Source organism: Triticum dicoccoides, chromosome 5A (genome assembly GCF_002162155.2).
Source record: "Triticum dicoccoides isolate Atlit2015 ecotype Zavitan chromosome 5A, WEW_v2.0, whole genome shotgun sequence".
NCBI lineage: Eukaryota > Viridiplantae > Streptophyta > Magnoliopsida > Poales > Poaceae > Triticum > Triticum dicoccoides.
Window position 1 is genome coordinate 396,984,665 of NC_041388.1, and position 20,125 is coordinate 397,004,789.

A 20,125-nucleotide genomic window follows, 5' to 3' on the forward strand; every position below is an offset into this window, starting at 1 on the left:
GGACTTGCCCCCCAAGCCAAGTGGGGCGCCCCCCACCCCTAGGGTTTCCAACCCTAGGCGCAGGGGGAGGCCCATGGGGGCGCACCAGCCCACAAGGGGCTGCTTCCCCTCCCACTTCAGCCCATGGGGCCCTCCGGGATAGGTGGCCCCACCCGGTGGATCCCCCGGGACCCTTCCGGTGGTCCTGGTACAATACCGATTACCCCCGAAACTTTCCCAATGGCCGAAATTGGACTTCCTATATATAAATCTTCACCTCCGGACCATTTTGAAACTCCTCGTGACGTCCGGGATCTCATCCGGGACTCCAAAAAACTTTCGGGTTACCGCATACTAATATCTCTACAACCCTAGTGTCACCGTGTGTAGACCCTACGGGTTCGGCAGACACGCAGACATGACCGAGACGACTCTCCGGTCAATAACCAACAGCAGGATCTGGATACCCATGTTAGCTCCCACATGTTCCACGATGATCTCATCGGATGAACCATGATGTCGAGGATTCAATCAATCCCGTATTCAATTCCCTTTGTCAATCGGTACGTTACTTGCCCGAGATTCGATCGTCGGTATCCCAATACCTCGTTCAATCTCGTTACCGGCAAGTCACTTTACTCGTACCGTAATGCATGACCCCGTGACCAAACACTTTGTCACATTGAGCTCATTGTGATGATGCATTACCGAGTGGGCCCAGAGATACCTCTCCGTCATACGGAGTGACAAATCCCAGTCTCGATCCGTGTCAACCCAACAGATACTTTCAGGGATACCTGTAGTATACCTTTATAGTCACCCAGTTACGTTGTGACTTTTGGTACACCCAAAGCACTCCTACGGCATCCGGGAGTTACACGATCTCATGGTCTAAGGAAATGATACTTGACATTGGAAAAGCTCTAGCAAACGAACTACACGATCTTGTGCTATGCTTAGGATTGGGTCTTGTCCATCACATCATTCTCCTAATTGTGTGATCCCGTTATCAATGACATCCAATGTCCATAGTCAGGAAACCATGACTATCTGTTGATCAACGAGCTAGTTAACTAGAGGCTCACTAGGGACATGTTATGGTCTATGTATTCACACATGTATTATAATTTCCGGATAACACAATTATAGCATGAATAACAGACAATTATCATGAACAAGGAAATATAATAATAATCATTTTATAATTGCCTCTAGGGCATATTTCCAGCACATCAGTCCCGGGGGAGTTTTGTTTAATTATTTGCATTTTTGAGTTCGGGACTGGGAATCCCTATTACCGCCCATTTCCTCGTGCGATGCCGAGTGAATAAACACTCGACCTGAGGATAACATGCTTAGCACGGAAGATATCGACCACCTCATGTCGTTCCACGAACGATCCAGGCACACAAAATGGATAAAAAATTTAGAAGTTTTTAGAGGTGGCACATGCAAATTTACTTAGGATGGCAGGGTAATACCGTATATAGGCAGGTATGGTGGACTCATCTGGAATAACTTTGGGTTCAAGGTTTTTGATGTACAAGCAGAATCCCCACTTAGTACAGGCGAAGGCTAGCAATTTAAGATTGGGAAGTGGCCAGCTAGAGAGCAACAACGATCATAACCAGTCATTATGCATAAGTAACATTGGACACTAGCATGAGTAGGATATGAAGACCATGAACATAAATATTATAGAGGCTATGTTGGTTTTTGTAGGATCGAAAGTATGTCTAGAGGGGGGTGATTAGACTACTTGACCAAATAAAAACTTAACCTTTTCCCAATTTTAGTTCTTGGCAGATTTTAGCTATTTTAGGACAAGTCAAGCAATCATCACACAATTCAAGCAAGCATGCAAAGAGTATATTGGCAGCGGAAAGTAAAGCATGCAACTTGCAAGAATGTAAAGGGAAGGGTTTGGAGAATTCAAACGCAATTGGAGACACGGATGTTTTTCCCGTGGTTCGGATAGGTGGTGCTATCCTACATCCACGTTGATGGAGACTTCAACCCACGAAGGGTAACGGTTGCGCGAGTCCACACAGGGCTCCACCCAAGGGCAACGGTTGCGCGAGTCCACACAGGGCTCTACCCACGAAGGGTCCACGAAGAAGCAACCACCCACAAAGGGTCCATGAAGAAGCAACCTTGTCTATCCCACCATGGCCATCGCCCACGAAGGACTTGCCTCACTAGCGGTAGATCTTCACGAAGTAGGCGATCTCCTTGCCCTTACAAACTCCTTGGTTCAACTCCACAATCTTGTCGGAGGCTCCCAAGTGACACCTAGCCAATCTAGGAGACACGACTCTCCAAGAAGTAACAAATAGTGTGTAGGTAATGAACTCCTTGCTCTTGTGCTTCAAATGATAGTCTCCCCAACACTCAACTCTCTCTCATAGGATTTGGATTTGGTGGAAAGAAGATTTGAGTGGAAAGCAACTTGGGAAGGCTAGAGATCAAGATTCATATGGTAGGAATGGAATATCTTGGTCTCAACACATGAGTAAGTGGTTCTCTCTCAGAACATATGAGTTGGAATGGTGTGTGTGTTCTGATGGCTCTCTCACTAAATGAGAAAGAGGTGGAGGGGTATATATAGCCTCCACACAAAATCCAACCATTACACACAATTTACCAATCTCGGTGGGACCGAATCAGAAAACTCGGTCTGACCGAAATAGTAAACCTAGTGACCGTTAGGAATTTCGGTGGGACTGACATGCAACTCGGTAGGACCGATTCGGTTAGGGTTTGGGCATAACGTAATCTCGGTGAGACCGATTACACAAACTCGGTGAGACCGAATTTGGTAACTAGCTAACCAGAGAGTTGGTCAGGCAAACTCGTTGGGACCGATTTGCTCTTTCGGTTAGACCGAGTGGAACTCGGTGAGACCGAAAAGTTACAAAGGGGAAACACTGAGTTTACATTGCAATCTCGGTAGGACCGATTCGCTCTTTCAGTGGGACCAAAAAGTTACGAAAGGGAAACAGAGAGTTTGCAACCCCATCTCGGTGAGACCAAGATCCCTATCGGTAGGACCGAATTGCTAGGGTTTGGCAGTGGCTAATGACAAGTGAAACTTGGTGGCGCCGGATAGGAAGAATCGGTAGGACCGAGTTTGGCTTAGGGTTTAGGTCATATGTGGATATGGAAAAATAGTTGAGGGTTTTGGAGCATATCACTAAGCACATGAAGCAAGAGGCTCATTAAGCAACACCTCATCCCTCCTTAATAGTATTGGCTTTTCCTAAGGACTCACTGTGATCTTGGATCACTAAAATATAAAATGAAGAGTCTTGAGCTTTTGAGCTTGAGCCAATCCTTTGTCCTTAGCATTTTGAGGGTTCCACTTTCACATCCATGCCATGCCAATCATTGAGATTTCCTGAAATAGTCATCTTGGAATAGCATTAGCTCAATGAGCTATATGTTGTTATGAATTACCAAAACCACTTAGGGATAGTTGCACTTTTAATCTCCCCCTTTTTGGTAATTGATGACAACATATAGATCAAAGCTTCGACAAATGATAATAAGCATGAAATATATCGTCGCTTTGAGAAGTATGTGACAAGTAAGAGCTCCCCCTAAATTTGTGCATATTTAAAATTTGCTTTGAACTGCAAATGCACAAAGAGTTAGAGTCATGGGTTACTCTTCCATGTCACATACATCTTGGTGGAGCGCTTAAAATGATAAGAATGAAATACATGCACTCATCACCAAGAATAGTGAATGATCACATAAGATAGACAAGATGATAATATTAAGCAAACATTAAGTGTAGCTTATGATCAAACACATGATCATCAATGTCTCACGAGCAATGACATAGTATCTCACACAAAAGCAAACAAGGTTCGAAAAACCACCAAATAAAACAAGAGAGAATAAAGGCAACACTCTCTCTCGAAGCCTATGATTTATACATTTTCTCCCCCTTTGGCAACAAGTTACCAAAAAGTTCCTAGAAAATGCATAGTGCTAAGTCAACGCTCAGGCTTGATCTTCAGGTGGTGGTGGAGTCTGGAGCACTCCAAGGACGAAGCCTTCGGTAGACGTGGTCGGAGTCGAGGCTGAAATGGATGCCGGAGCTGGTGGAAGTGAGGCTGTGGCTGGTGCAGACGTTGTAGCTCTGGTGTCAGCAACTGGCAGTGCAGACGACCTCGGACCTCGTGGCACCCTCGCAAAAGCATCAGTCGTGGTCCTGCCTCTCCTCTCATTCATGTCCTCCTGGAGCTGCTCCACGGCAGTCTGTATCTCTGTCACCTTGATGTCCAAGTCATAGAACCTTTGTTCCATGATCCTCTCTAAACTCTCCTGGTTCTGAGTCAGGGTGGCTATACTCTGCTCAATCCGCAGGGTGGACGCAATCAGGTAACCAAGCTGCTCTTGTTTGGTTTTCAGGAAGTAATCAGATGCCTCCGCTTGAGTAGGCATCCTGGCAGCTTTCTCCTTCTTCGCCTTCTCCTTCTGAGCTTGTGCATGGGCAGATGATGGTTCATTCTCAGTCATAACAACTTCATTGTTCTCGAAATCTGGACGGATGGGCAGGTGTTCCTTATCCAACAAATATACGCTCGTGCCCATCTTGGAGTTAATGAGCTCCTGAATCTGAGGGGCATATCCACAGCTCCTCTTCTGATCTGCCGCAGTCCTTTTGATCGTTTCCACTATGAGGCTCATGACTTTGAATTTTTGAGGCACGTCAAAAACATGAAGCAAATTGATCGCGTGACCTCTGATCATATTGTGATCTCCAGACTTGGGCAGAAGGGTGTGCCTAAGGATCCAGTTGATCGTAGGCAATCCTGATAGCAGATAATGCACTGAGCCAAACTTGAACGTGTCAAGTGCTTCATTCGGAATCTCCTTGTACATGTTGGACATCGAGTTGTGGTCCATCTTTTTCTTGGCATAAATGTCCAAGTCATCTGCTTGCTCCTCTGGAGCATTGATTAGCTTCGCCCATTCCTCAATAGTAGAGTTGTACCTTGTACCTTCTGACATCCATGTGATCCTGCCATCCGGATAAAAGTGTGATGCGGAGTAGAATTGCATGATCAGTTCCTCGTTCCACTTTGTGAGCTCTGCCCAACAAAGTATGCAACTCCACACGCACTAAAGCTGTCAAATACTCCAGGGTAGTACTCTTCATTGTCCTTGATATAGGTCCAGTCGACCCATCTCATGTCACATACAATTGGCTTCTTGTCAAGTAGCACTGTCTCATAGAAATCCTGTTGCTCCTTGGTATGAAACCTGTAGTCCACTGCAGTCCTTCTCCTAGAGGCGTATGGATCTGCTTCTCTCCATTTCCTGAGCCCTGAGTCTCTCCTGAGCTTCATATCCTCAGCCACAGGATGAGCATCGTTGTGGTCTGGGGTCTTGGGCTTGAGCTTCCGAAGGACATTTTCTTCCTCATCCTCTGCAACAGTCTCAGGCACTGGGGCCTTGTTCTTCTCAGTGGCTGGGATGCTTCTTGTGTTTCTCTTTGGTGCACTCTTAGGCTTAGATGCAGCCTTAGGTGCTTCCTTGGGCTTGGATGCAGCTCCCCCTGACCTTATGGCATCTCCCATAAGCTTGGGTGCCTTGGGCGCTGGTGCAGCTGCCTCTTCTTCCTCTTCCTCTTCCATGATGGAAGCTTTGCCAAGCACCCTAGCCACAGTCTTTTTCACCCTCTCCTTTCTTTTCTTGCCCTCAGCTGCAGCTGGCTCTTGGGAAGTGGGCTTCTCAGTCGAGGCTCTAGCCTTTGACATGGGCTGCCTGCCTGCTGGCCTTTTGATCTTCAGACCTGGCTTAGTGCCTTGGGCTGGCTCAATTCTCTTGGAAGTGGCCTCTTCCTCTGCCACATAGTCCTCATCTTCAGAATCTGAGGTTTTCTTCTTCCTTTGCCTAGTGGCAGCTTTAGGCAGGTTGCTGGGTGTGCTCCTGCTGCCATCATCTGAGGAACTTGAGGAACTAGTGCCCTCACTCAACTGCACTTGCTCCTCTGACAAGTTTTGGCTATCACTCTGGTCTAACATGATGCAAACTGACTGCTGACCCTGTGAATAGATTATAGAGGAGATAGAGTGGATGAGCATCACAAAATGCAGAGATTTTTGCAAAAGAATAATTCAAAAACCTAGTTTTAGTTTCCCACTGAAATCATCTCGGATCTACCGACTTTCAAACTCGGTGATACCGAAGCAGTTTTGGAACCTAAACTAGTGAACTCGGTAGGACCGAGTCACAGTTCGGTGGCACCGAGACTGCTAGGGTTTCACTGAGTTCAAAAATCGGTCACACCGATAAGTAATTCTCGGTCAGACCGAGTCTCACTTGTGCAATGGCATAAGCCAAATCGGTGGGACCGAGTTTTTCAACTCGGTGGGTCCGAGATGGTTTCGGCGGAGACCTAAACCTAGAATTTTCGAATCAAACCTAATCTATGAGCATTTTGACTGGATAGGAGTTTATCAAACATGGCTAAAAACAATATGATCACAATGTGCTAGGAATCAGATTGAGGAATAGCACAAAGATCAAGTCCATACCCTAGTTCGGCGGGGACTTGCTACGGCGGCAACGGCGGGGCAGAAATCCCGTTGACGGCGACGGAGACCAGCGACTGGAGGCTGCTGGCGGCGAGAAGACGATCCGGAGACCTCGAGGGCAGAGCAGGCTATCGCGCGGGCGAAGGGGTTCGGAGAAATTTCCAAATTTTGCCCGTGACTATATATAGCCCGACCCTGTCGGTGTCACCGAGTGGAACAACTCGGTGGCACCGAGATTCATAACTGCGTGCAGTTATTGAAACTCGGTGTGACCGAAAGGTTCAAATCAGTTGCACCGAGATCGAAAACCTAGATCAACTTAATGATCTCGGTAGGACCGAAAGTGGAGTATCGGTCAGACCGAGAATCATAAAGAGGTTTTGGAAGTTTAAGTCTATGATGAATCGGGGACTCCGAGCGCTCCTCACACAGAGTGGTTCGAATCTGACTTGATCAAATTTTGTGATGCAGCATGAATAGAGTTTGAGACGAGAAAAGCATAGATAGCTAGAGGAGGTTCTTAGGCATTCTTGTCCATCCACTTGGCAAAAAAAATAAAGCCGAACAATCAAAAACAACAAGTGGATGTCCTCGAATGAGTAAAATATGCGACCAGCATGCTCACACAATAAGATGGCAAATGAAATATGTGGCAAGGCATGCACAACCAATTCTAGCATCTATCAAGCAATTTGCGATGACTAGGTCATCTATATATGAGTATATTGACTTAGGAGTCAAGTGAGAACACTTGATCATAGGTCATACTCATCGTTTAGGCTCAAGTGGGGTTACCACTTTTACATAAAGCATTGTTGTGTTCACATCTTTAGAGTTGCTTTAGCTCAAGTATTAGAGTAAAGCTCCCCCTAGATGTGATATCCCCCCTAAGAGGGATGAACTAACCTTGGGTTTTGTCGATGATGACTTCATGTAGATATTGAAGATGTGGATGCTCAATGTTGATGTAGATCTCTTGGAGCTATCCATTTGAGTGAATTGCACTTTCAATACCTACATGGGTTAGTCCCACAAGGAACAAACAAGGATATCCATAGACATAGAGTGATGCACACAAAAGATGATGTCCATGAAAACTTTTAGGTTACATTGTCCCTTGTCTTACCAACAAGAGGGTTTGTGACTCCTTGAACTAGTGCAAGATGTGGAAGTTGATTGCACTTGTTCTTGCCAAAATGATAAGAGTGAAGTATGTTGGCGGAGTCACCCTCAAGAACTCTCTAGTTCTTCTTCTTTTGGATCCACATCATCTTGATGGGAATCCTTGGAGCTGTAGTCGTACTTGATGAAGTGGAACTTGAAGTAGTCTTGGGAATCCACTTCACTAAGGTCTTAGGAGCTTCTTCAAATGCATCAATTTCCTCTTGAAGCTTGTCCTTGCCTTTTTGCTCGTAGTTTTGTGGTGGAAGATCATCTTGAGCTTGTGTCCCCTTGAAAGAAGTATACTTCTCTTGTTGAGGGACAAACTTTGTCTTGGGGTATTGATCTTCTTCCCATTCAACTCCATTGGCATTGAACTTTCGTTCAAAACCAACACCTTGATTCTTCTGGTGCATTCCTTGCTTGCGCACAATTTCCTCGAATTGCTTACTCCCGGCAAGGCTTTTGTACACTCCTTTCTCTATAATTCCCTTCAATAAGCTATTTTTCTTGCTCAAGTGTAACTTGGCTAAGAGAATCATTAGTGGAATCAAGAGAACTACTAGAAGCAACAATATTGAATTTAGCATACTTATTGTTACTACTAGAGGAAGAATCTTTCTTGTTAGACTTGACTTGAGGCATGTAAGTGGATAAGAGTAAACGCTTGGCAATGTAAGAAGAACTTTTCTTGCGGAGATCATCATTGATTGCCTTTAAGAACTCATGCTCTTGCTCAAGATTGAGCTTTTCAAAGCGTAGTTTCTCATGAGCCCTTAAAAGTTCTCGATGATCTTCGAAGATAGTGTCATGAGCTAACTTAAGAGTTTTTAGTTCTTTAGTTAGAGCCTCAATCTTCTCCTTATCATTGTCATTCGTTTTATCTTGATTAGCATGATTAATTGGTCTTTCATCATAGTATTCATCACTAGAGTTGTCACCAAGCAAATCATCACCTAACAAGTCATCTTCATCACTATTGAAATCAACATACTCGGGGTGTGTTACCTTAGGACCTTTGGCCATGAAGCATCTTCCAATTCCTTCATTTGGTGAGTCAAATATGTCGTAGGAGTTGGTTGACACAAGTGCTAGACCGGCAACACCTCATCTTGAGTATCTTCGGAGTCGGAGTGATAACTTCTCTCGGAGTGGCTGTCGGAGTCGGATACCCATTCACCAACATGAGCTTGATGTCTTCGTCTTGTGTAGCTCCTTGATGATTTTTCCTTCCTTTCCGAATCCTCGCTTCTCCGTGAGTATCTTCGTTCATAACGATCATCTCTACTCCTTCTCTCTCTTGGTGGTGATCCTTTGCTTCTTCTTTTTGGAGAATCTTCTCTTCTCTTGTAGGGAGCCGTACACTCATTGGAATAGTGTCCGGGTCTTCCACAATTGTAACAGTTTCGCTCTCGACTAGAAGATCTTTTGTCATTGTAGGACCTTGACTTGGAGCTTCTATCTTTGCTTCTACTCTTGTAGAACTTGTTGAAGTTCTTCACCATTAAGCTCAATTCTTCATTGAAGTATTGTTTCTCACTTGATGATGTAGGGGCTTCACATGAGGCTTTATAGGCACCACTTGATTTGTTGTGAAGTTCCTCTTTATCCTTAAGTGACATCTCATGAGCAACAATTCTTCCAATCACCTCCGTTGGCTTGAGATCTTTGTAATTGGGCATCATTTGGATTAATGTGCACACGGTATCATATTTTCCATCCAAGGCTCTTAGAATCTTCTTGATGATGAATCTATCGGTCATCTCTTCACTTCCTAAGCCGGCAATCTCATTTGTGATGAGAGCAAGCCTAGAGTACATTTCAGCAACACCTTCACCATTCTTCATCTTGAACTTGTCAAGTTGGCTTTGAAGCACATCCAACTTGGATTCCTTGACGGAGTCGGTACCTTCGTGCATATCAATCAAAGTGTCCCAAATTTCCTTTGCATTCTCAAGACGGCTGATTTTGTTGAATTCTTCGGGGCATAATCCGTTGAAGAGAATATCACAAGCTTGAGCATTGTATTGCAACATCTTCAACTCATCCGCGGTAGCTTCACGGTTTGGTTCTCTCCCATCAAAGAAGTCACCTTGCAAACCAACACACACAATAGCCCAAACGGCGGGGTTATGTCCAAGAATATGCATTTTCATTTTATGCTTCCAACTAGCAAAATTAGTACCATCAAAGTAAGGACCTCTACGGTGATAATTTCCCTCGCTAGACGCCATACTCTCCTAGGTTGTGAAACCAAGGATATGACCACCAAAAGCTATGGAGATCAAGCAAATGGAGACCAATGCTCTGACACCACTTGTAGGATCGAAAGTATGTCTAGAGGGGGGTGATTAGACTACTTGACCAAATAAAAACTTAACCTTTTCCCAATTTTAGTTCTTGGCAGATTTTAGCTATTTTAGGACAAGTCAAGCAATCATCACACAATTCAAGCAAGCATGCAAAGAGTATATTGGCAGCGGAAAGTAAAGCATGCAACTTGCAAGAATGTAAAGGGAAGGGTTTGGAGAATTCAAACGCAATTGGAGACACGGATGTTTTTCCCGTGGTTCAGATAGGTGGTGCTATCCTACATCCACGTTGATGGAGACTTCAACCCACGAAGGGTAACGGTTGCGCGAGTCCACACAGGGCTCCACCCAAGGGCAACGGTTGCGCGAGTCCACACAGGGCTCTAGCCACGAAGGGTCCACGAAGAAGCAACCACCCACAAAGGGTCCACGAAGAAGCAACCTTGTCTATCCCACCATGGCCATCGCCCACGAAGGACTTGCCTCACTAGCGGTAGATCTTCACGAAGTAGGCGATCTCCTTGACCTTACAAACTCCTTGGTTCAACTCCACAATCTTGTCGGAGGCTCCCAAGTGACACCTAGCCAATCTAGGAGACACCACTCTCCAAGAAGTAACAAATGGTGTGTAGGTAATGAACTCCTTGCTCTTGTGCTTCAAATGATAGTCTCCCCAACACTCAACTCTCTCTCATAGGATTTGGATTTGGTGGAAAGAAGATTTGAGTGGAAAGCAACTTGTGAAGGCTAGAGATCAAGATTCATATGGTAGGAATGGAATATCTTGGTCTCAACACATGAGTAGGTGGTTCTCTCTCAGAACATATGAGTTGGAATGGTGTGTGTGTTCTGATGGCTCTCTCACTAAATGAGAAAGAGGTGGAGGGGTATATATAGCCTCCACACAAAATCCAACCGTTACACACAATTTACCAATCTCGGTGGGACCGAATCAGAAAACTCGGTCTGACCGAAATAGTAAACCTAGTGACCGTTAGGAATTTCGGTGGGACTGACATGCAACTCGGTAGGACCGATTCGGTTAGGGTTTGGGCATAACGTAATCTCGGTGAGACCGATTACACAAACTCGGTGAGACCAAATTTGGTAACTAGCTAACCAGAGAGTTGGTCAGGCAAACTCGGTGGGACCGATTTGCTCTTTCGGTGAGACCGAGTGGAACTCGGTGAGACCGAGTGGAACTCGGTGAGACCGAAAAGTTACAAAGGGGAAACACTGAGTTTACATTGCAATCTCGGTGGGACTGATTCGCTCTTTGGGTGGGACCGAAAAGTTACGAAAGGGAAACAGAGAGTTTGCAACCCCATCTCGGTGAGACCGAGATCCCTATCGGTAGGACCGAATTGCTAGGGTTTGGCAGTGGCTAATGACAAGTGAAACTCGGTGGCGCCGGATAGGAAGAATCGGTAGGACCGAGTTTGGCTTAGGGTTTAGGTCATATGTGGATATGGAAAAATAGTTGAGGGTTTTGGAGCATATCACTAAGCACATGAAGCAAGAGGCTCATTAAGCAACACCTCATCCCTCCTTAATAGTATTGGCTTTTCCTAAGGACTCAATGTGATCTTGGATCACTAAGATATAAAATGAAGAGTCTTGAGCTTTTGAGCTTGAGCCAATCCTTTGTCCTTAGCATTTTAAGGGTTCCACTTTCACATCCATGCCATGCCAATCATTGAGCTTTCCTGAAATAGTCATCTTGGAATAGCATTAGCTCAATGAGCTATATGTTGTTATGAATTACCAAAACCACCTAGGGATAGTTGCACTTTCAGTTTTGATTCAACTACATGCATGAACATTTACCAAGTCAAGCCACTCGAACATTCAGAGGAGGATACCATATCATCATACTACATCACAATCATTTCAACGCTATGTTGATGTCCAAGATAAATCATTATCCACTCCCAGCTACTTATGCATGGCATGAGAAACTATAATATCGCCACCTCCCGCCTTCGGGCCACGGCGGCGGAGCGGGAGATGGCCCTGGCTTTTGACGATGGTGTGGCGGCAACGGCGGACGGCAATAGCTGTCGATGGGCAGCGGAGGCAGAGCATGTGGTGGGTGTTCCGCGCACACCCAACAGGGACGCCACGTGCACTACACTACGTCGGGGACTGCGCCGCCGCGATGTAGCCCCCCAGCTGGAGTTGTCCTCTGATGATGACGGGGTGGCTAAGCGACGACGGACCTGTGCCATTGCCGATTGTGGGAGAAGCAGACGAGATAAGCTACAGGGAGGGAGGTGAAAATGCGACGCAGGACTTGCCGGCCGTGAGGGTTTTTATAGTAGGCCGGTAAGCATTGCGATTTTGGGGGATTTCATTGAGTCGGGTGGGAAGCTTGCGTGGGAACCTGCGAGGTTGTGCGGGAACGGGCTCACCGACGATTCATTGGTGCCACCGTTTGGCCAAAAGAACGCCCCCGCGTGCTGCGCAAGCTTGCGTTGTAAGCCGTTTGCGGCAGCAGGGTGACAAGACGTGCGAGAGGACACGTTTAATAAAAAAATGTTTGCGATTTAATTACCTACTATACCTCCATCCTGGTTTATAAGTAGGATTTAACTAATAAAATATGAATGCATGTTGCCAAAGATTATATAGTTGGAGTTGTATTTGAACATAGTTTCCAGCTATACAATTTTTGTAACATGCATTAACACTGTTTTGGTTAAATTTAAGGTTATATACCAGCAAGCGTTTGCCCGCAACACACACGTCTTATTCCATCACAAACAGCTCGGATGGATCAACTATATGCCACGTATCGCACATGCAACTCTAATCTGATTCGTGCTTGATGTCTCTGACACCACTCGCACAATTCGTCTTATTTGCCACGTATCACTGTGTCGTCCTCTGCTCGCGTCCCTCGGCAAGCTTGCTCGCTGTTAGGCGCCGCGGCGCACTCTATCGCGTCCGTTGGCGTGCTCTGCTTGCGTTTGTCGTCTGCTTGGCGCGCTCTGCTTGATGTCCTTGCGCGTTCAACTGCTATATGCATATATATACTAGCAAGATGCCTGTGTGTTGCATGGAACATCAAGATACATTTGTATGAGTAGTTTAGCTTGTGAGAAGAAAGGATGAACGAGAGAAGTCCTTATCTACAAGTGTGGAGAGAGGTGTGGGTATCTTTTTGCAAAATTTTCATAGTTTGCTTTCTAACCGTCAGATATAGATCGGATGGTCTATATTACACGATGGCAGGCACACCATCATCGCCAACTCGGTCTTTTATAAGAGTAGAGATAGAGATGGTTGATCTCCGTTGAAGCGACCACGGAGCGCTCTGCTCGCGTCCCTCCGCGCGCGCTCTGCAGGCGGTTGGGTGTGCGCACGATCACGTCGGGGGCCCCATATGCATGCGGTTGCGCCGCGTGTGTTGCCACATGATGTAGTTACGTGCGGCACGGTGGAGTTATGCGCTGCAAATTAGAACTGCCATCAGGGCCTGCCGATATTCCTAGCCATCCGGCTTCCCCTTTAATTCCCGCGGCCATTATAACCTTAGTCTCTTCAACCATTCGGTCGCGCCCCACAACACAACAAGCACACCCACGAAGACACATAGAGAGGGAATGTCCAGCGGCGCTCCAATGGAGTTCGGCGAGCATAGAGTGGAGACCCACGCGAGGGAGACGGATCTCTCGGTGGTGTACACCATCGACCCGGCCGTGGTGGACGACTACATCAACAACGTTAAGCAGTTGCTTGCTCGAGACAAGTACAAGGTGGTCGGCATCGACCTCCAGTACACCACCGGTCGTCCCAGCATAGATTAGAAGGTTGCCGTCGCCAAGTTGTGCGTGGGCCATCATTCCTCATCTACCACTATTGCATGGCCATAGAGCCTTGCGGCCATTTCAACAGGTTTGTCAACAGCTCCGACTACAAGTTCGCATGGTGGAAACCACCAACGATGTAAACTCGCTCCGTGTTATGGGCTTGGCCTGCAAGAACCTTGTCGAAATCTGTGACCACTACAGGGTCTGGGGCAGCACGAAGAAGGACTCCCTGGTCGAACTCGCCTCGGCCATCATCGACCCCTACTACGAAAAGATGAAGTAGGATGCCCAGAGAACAAGTCCTGTATCCTGGCATGGGGCTTGGATGCGGCAACTGGATGAACCTCACCTCAGGTTCACGGCCAAGAGCGTGTACACATGCTACGAGATGCACAGGAGGATCGTTGACATGAGGAAGTGCCTCGTTACCAAAATCGACGAGCCCGGATCGAGCCACAAGCAGAGCAAGCATCACAAGAAGTAGATGATGATCAGATGATCATTTATGCTAGTTAATCATGCATGTAATGTATAGTTTACTTTATTGTTGGTGTGTGGAAATGTCATGTGTGTAGTAGCCACCTATGTAATTATGCATGTAATAGTTTACTTTGGTGTGTGCAAATGCCATGGTTGTAGTAGCCACCTATGTAAGTGGATGTTTAATTTGGTTATGCAAGCATGTCCTTATAAGTGTGTATATATATATGTTGTTGTCCTGTATGCAATCCCATCGCACAACACACACATCTTGTTAAGTTGAACCGATTATGTTCTCTTGTGTCAATGCAAACAGTTCATCCAAGTGAACCGCATGCCGTATATCGCACACACCTTGATCTGGCTGGCCATTTCTTTTGTGTTGCCTAATCACAAACAGTTCATCCAAGTGAACCGTATGATGTATATCACACACACCTTCATCTGGCTGCCCGTTTCTTTTGTTTTGCCTAATCACAAACAGTTCATCCGAGTGAACCGTATGTTGTGTATCGCACACGCCTTCATCTGGTTGCCCATTTCTTTTGTTCCTCCTCATCGCAAACAGTTAATTGAACTGAACCGTATGCCCTTCATCGCACACGCAACAAAAATGTGAACCATGTTTGATGTATCCTCCATCGCAAACGTTTTGCACCTTTTTTGATAGTTTTCATACACCACCATTTGCGATTATTGCATCGCACATAGTTTCTCGAAGGGTCTCAGATCGTAGTGTCGCGTTAGCAGCATCTTGCAGTAGCGCAAGATAGAAGACTTTCCCCCATGTCCAATGATGTCTACTGCATAACCTTCTTCTTGTAGACGTTGTTGGGCCTCCAAGTGAAGAGGTTTGTAGGACAGTAGCAAATTTCCCTCAAGTGGATGACCTAAGGTTTATCAATCCGTAGATGGTCTCTCTCAAACAACCCTGCAACCAAATAACAAAGAATCTCTTGTGTCCCCAACACACCCAATACAATGGTAAATTGTATAGGTGCACTAGTCCAGCGAAGAGATGGTGATACAAGTGCAATATGGATGGTAGATAAAGGTTTTTGTAATCTGAAAATATAAAAACAGCAAGGTAACTAATGATAAAAATGAGAACAAATGGTATTGCAATGCGTTCAAACAAGGCCTAGGGTTCATACTTTCACTAGTGCAAGTTCTCTCAACAATAATAACATAATTGGATCATATAACTATCCATCAACATGCAACAAAGAGTCACTCCAAAGTCACTAATAGCGGAGAACAAACGAAGATATTATGGTAGGGTACAAAACCACCTCAAAGTTATCCTTTCTGCTCGATCTATTCAAGAGTCCGTAGTAAAATAACATGAAGCTATTCTTTCCGTTCGATCTATCATAGATTTCGTACTAGAATAACACCTTAAGATACAAATCAACCAAAACCCTAATGACACCTAGATACTCTAATGTCACCTCAAGTATCCGTGGGTATGATTATACGATATGCATCACACAATCTCAGATTCATCTATTCAACCAACACAAAGAACTTCAAAGAGTGCCCCAAAGTTTCTACCGGAGAGTCAAGACGAAAACGTGTGCCAACCCCTATGCATAAGTTCACGAGGTCATGGAACTCGCAAGTTGATCACCAAAACATACATCAAGTGGATCACATGATATCCCATTGTCACCACAGATAAGCACGTGCAAGACATACATCAAGTGTTCTCAAATCCTTAAAGACTCAATCCGATAAGATAACTTCAAAGGGAAAACTCAATCCATTATAAGAGAGTAGAGGGGGAGAAACATCATAAGATCCAACTATAATAGCAAAGCTCGCGATACATCAAGATCGTACCACCTCAAGAACACGAGAGAGAGATCAAACACATAGCTACTGGTACATACCCTCAGCCCCGAGGGTGAACTACTCCCTCCTCGTCATGGAGAGCGTCGGGATGATGAAGATGGCCACCGGAGAGGGATTCCCCCCTCCGGCAGGGTGCGGGAACGGGTCTAGATTGGTTTTCGGAGGCTATGGAGCCTTCTGGCGGCGGAACTCCTGATCTATTGTGTTCCCCGATGTTTCTAGGGTATATTGATATATATAGGTGAAAGAGGTCGGTCAGGGGTGCCACGAGAGGCGCGCCCAAGGGGGCAGGCGCGCCTCCCTGCCTCGTGGCCACCTTGAAGCTTCCCTGACGTCTACTCCAAGTCTCCTGGATTGCTTCCATTCCAAAAATAACTCTCCCAAAGGTTTCATTTCGTTTGGACTCTGTTTGATATTCCTTTTCTTCGAAACACTGAAATAGGCAAGAAAACAACAATTTGGGCTGGGCCTCCGGTTAATAGGTTAGTCCCAAAAATAATGTAAAAGTGTATAATAAAGCACATAAACATCCAAAACAGATAATATAATAGCATGGAACAATCAAAAATTATAGATACGTTGGAGACGTATCATCCAGATGAGACTCTCTGTTGCGTGGACGACAAGCCTGGTGGCCAGATGTGTAGTTTCCTTTCTTTGTAAACCGACTATGTACAACCCTATCCCCCCTCCGGTGTCTATATAAACCGGAGGGTTTAGTTCGTAGAGGCAATCACAAATCATACAGGCTAGACATCTAGGGTTTAGCCATTATGATGTCGAGGTAGATCAACTCTTGTAACCCCTATACTCATCAAAGTCAGTCAAGCAAGAAGTAGGGTATTACCTCCATTAAGAGGGCCTGAACCTGGGTAAACATCATGTCCCCTGCCTCTTGTTACCTTCGATCCTCAGACGCACAGTTCGGGACCCCCGACCCGAGATCGGCCGGTTTTGACACCGACGGTGTGCACTAGACGGGTACACATTCTAATTAAAAGAAGCATGCGTGATGGTAATAAGGAGCGTGCATGGTTTTTGGAACAAGATGTGTGCTGACATTGCCTATTGTGGTGCACCCTATGGTGCAAACGCCACGTACGCGGCTGAGAAAGTGTGCCCACATTACGTCGTCCGGGAATAGTGCCGCACTTAGAAATTGTAGAACCGTCAATAAATTTAGAGCCTGTGTCCCATCACATTCCAAATTACTACTCCCTCTCTCTCAGTTTACAGGGCGGGCGTGTACCCCTACGTCACCAATTTGACCAACCTAATACAAGTTATATATTACAAAAAACATACCAATATAAACTTCAGATGTTCTATTTTCAAACGGTATAATTTTTGTGTTATATAGTTTATATTAGGGTGATAAAATTGGCAACCTAGGTATGCGTGCAGGAGTTGTAAACTAAAACGGAGGGAGTACCACGCTATATTTAATTGCAAACATGTTCACACCGATCAAAACCTAAACAGTTTACCACTTAGGAGTGTATTAGTACTCGGTTATAAATACTACTACTCCAAGATGACTGCACATTCCTCCTCAACTCCTCATCCACAAAAACAAACAAGTCATTCATCATCGTTCCCTTGCGTCTGCCATGGCCAGCATGAGTTTTGGGTCGATAGATTACCACCAGGGAGAGGCGAGCATGGAAGCGGAAGCACGAGAGATGTCCTGCCTCGCCACAAAAGCAGCCGACATGTTCTGCCGCGCGGCCGTAGAAGCACAGAGGTCCCGCCGCGCCGCCAAAGCAGCACGGAGGTCCCGCCGCACCGTTAATGCAGCAGACTGGTCCAGCCGCGCCGCGGAACTAGCATAGATGTCCCACCGCACCGCAAATGCAGCAGAGATGTCCTCCCGCTCCGTGGCGACCTGGGAAAATATGTCGCGTGTAGGCGAGTACTCTTACAGGCGCATGAATGCAATCGTCCATAGCCAGATGGATCAGATCTCCGGCTGGGCGAGGTTGCAGGACGACATGAAAGCCTCGTTTGAACAGGATACCGGCGTCATCCGGCAACTAAGTGAGGGCAATGCGAAGCTCCAGGCCAAGCGTGACCTGCTGAGGGTGAAGATCGTCGGAAGTGTGGAGCAGCAAGAGGAGACCACTGCCTTGTTGAAGAGAACCAACATCATCGTCAAGAAACTTATGGATGAGAATGACATGCTCCGCATCGAGCGCCAAAGGCTGGTGGAGGAATCTCTGGATGCTCTCAAGCAGCATCTTGAGGACACGAAAGAGCTCATTGCAGCTTGCCGCGGAGACTAGTTCCCGTGGCCTGCAGCAACACATCAAGAAAGTAGAGATCAACGAACCAGATCGTTGTCTTCCTTCTTCTTTTGCCCTTGTGTATTTCGGGTGTTGTCGCATGTGCCTTTTTTAAATATCTTCCTAAATATGTAAGACAATTATTATCCACTGTCATCGTCCTTATATTCATCAGCCTTGCTATAAGTCGCAGTCGATGCTATATAGGTCCATCAGATCTTACATCAAGATCCGTGCAAAATCTTCTTTTCAGATTTTTCTCTCTCTTAAGTCTCAGTCGAGTGAGACATAGCCACGCCATGTAACAGGGGCTCGGGCGCCATTAATGGAGACGTTGTGAGGGAGGTGGGTGGCGGATAGAGGTCAAAGGGCTCTCCTCCTGATTAGCACGCACAGGGGTCTGATCGCACGCCTCCCATACTCAAATAACTACCCCGCACGGCACCTCCTAGCCAATAAAAAGGGGACGCGTGGCGCCACGTAAATGGTAAGTAGAACGCCCACGGTTTCAATAATACCTGTGTTACTGATTTGTAACATGATAGCACTTGTTCCAAAATGACTTTTTTGATTGTTAATGTGTGCGCCTTCGCAAATCGGACAAAAAGTTTACCACAGCATGTTGGTGCCATGTCATGACACTATGCCAAGTTTCATAATTTTGAGGCGGGTTTTGGATTTACGGGAATTTTAAAACCAAGTTTCTTGATGTTTCTGGCCGAGCCAAGACGCCCAGATGTTTGAATTCAATTCGCACTTCTTCCATGGGACCTAGAAATTCACCCAAGTACACATAATGATTTTCCAACTAACTTTTGCACACTGGAGCATGCGCTTGTACGTCAAATTTGAATTATGTGCATCAAATGCCTGGAAAATCAATTAATGTATAAAAAAGGCCAAACGAACCCGGAATAATTCCAAAATTTAGCATGAAACTCCTATTTGGTCTAAGCTTCCTGTGTAAAAAAATCAAGGATGGAGAACGCGGTCTATGTCGTTTCGCACACGGAGGTGACACGTTCCCTCTCGGAACCACGAGCCTTCTTGAGAGAAGCTCCGGTTTGCAAGAAGCTTATACCAAAGCTTGTCCCAATCCAGCCAAAAAATTACCACAGCTTGTTGGTGCCATGTCATGACACCATGCCAAGTTTCATGATTTTCAGGCGTGTTTTGGATTTACAAGAATTAAAAAACCAAGTTTCTCAATATTTCTGGCTGAGTCACAACGCCCAGATGTTTGAATTCAATTCCCATTTCTTGCATGGGACCTACAAATTAACCCCAGGACACACATGTGATTTTTCAACCAACTTTGGTGCACTGGAGCATGTGCTTGTAGTTTAAATTTGAATTATGCGCATTAAATGCTCAGGAATCCAACTAATGCATAAAAAAGGCCAAACGAACCCGGAATAATTCAAAATTTTAGCATGAAACTCCTATTTGGTCTAAGCTGCCTATGTAAAAAATACGGCGGGAGAAGGCAGTGTATGTCGTTTCGCACACGGAGGTGACACGTTCCCTCTCGGATCCACGGGCCTTCTTGAGAGAAGCTCCGATTTGCAAAAAGCTTATACCAAAGCTTGTCCCAATTCGGCCATAAAATTTACCACAACATGTTGGTGCCATGTCATGACACCATGCCAAGTTTCATGATTTTCAAGCGTGCTTTGGATTTAGATGAATTAAGA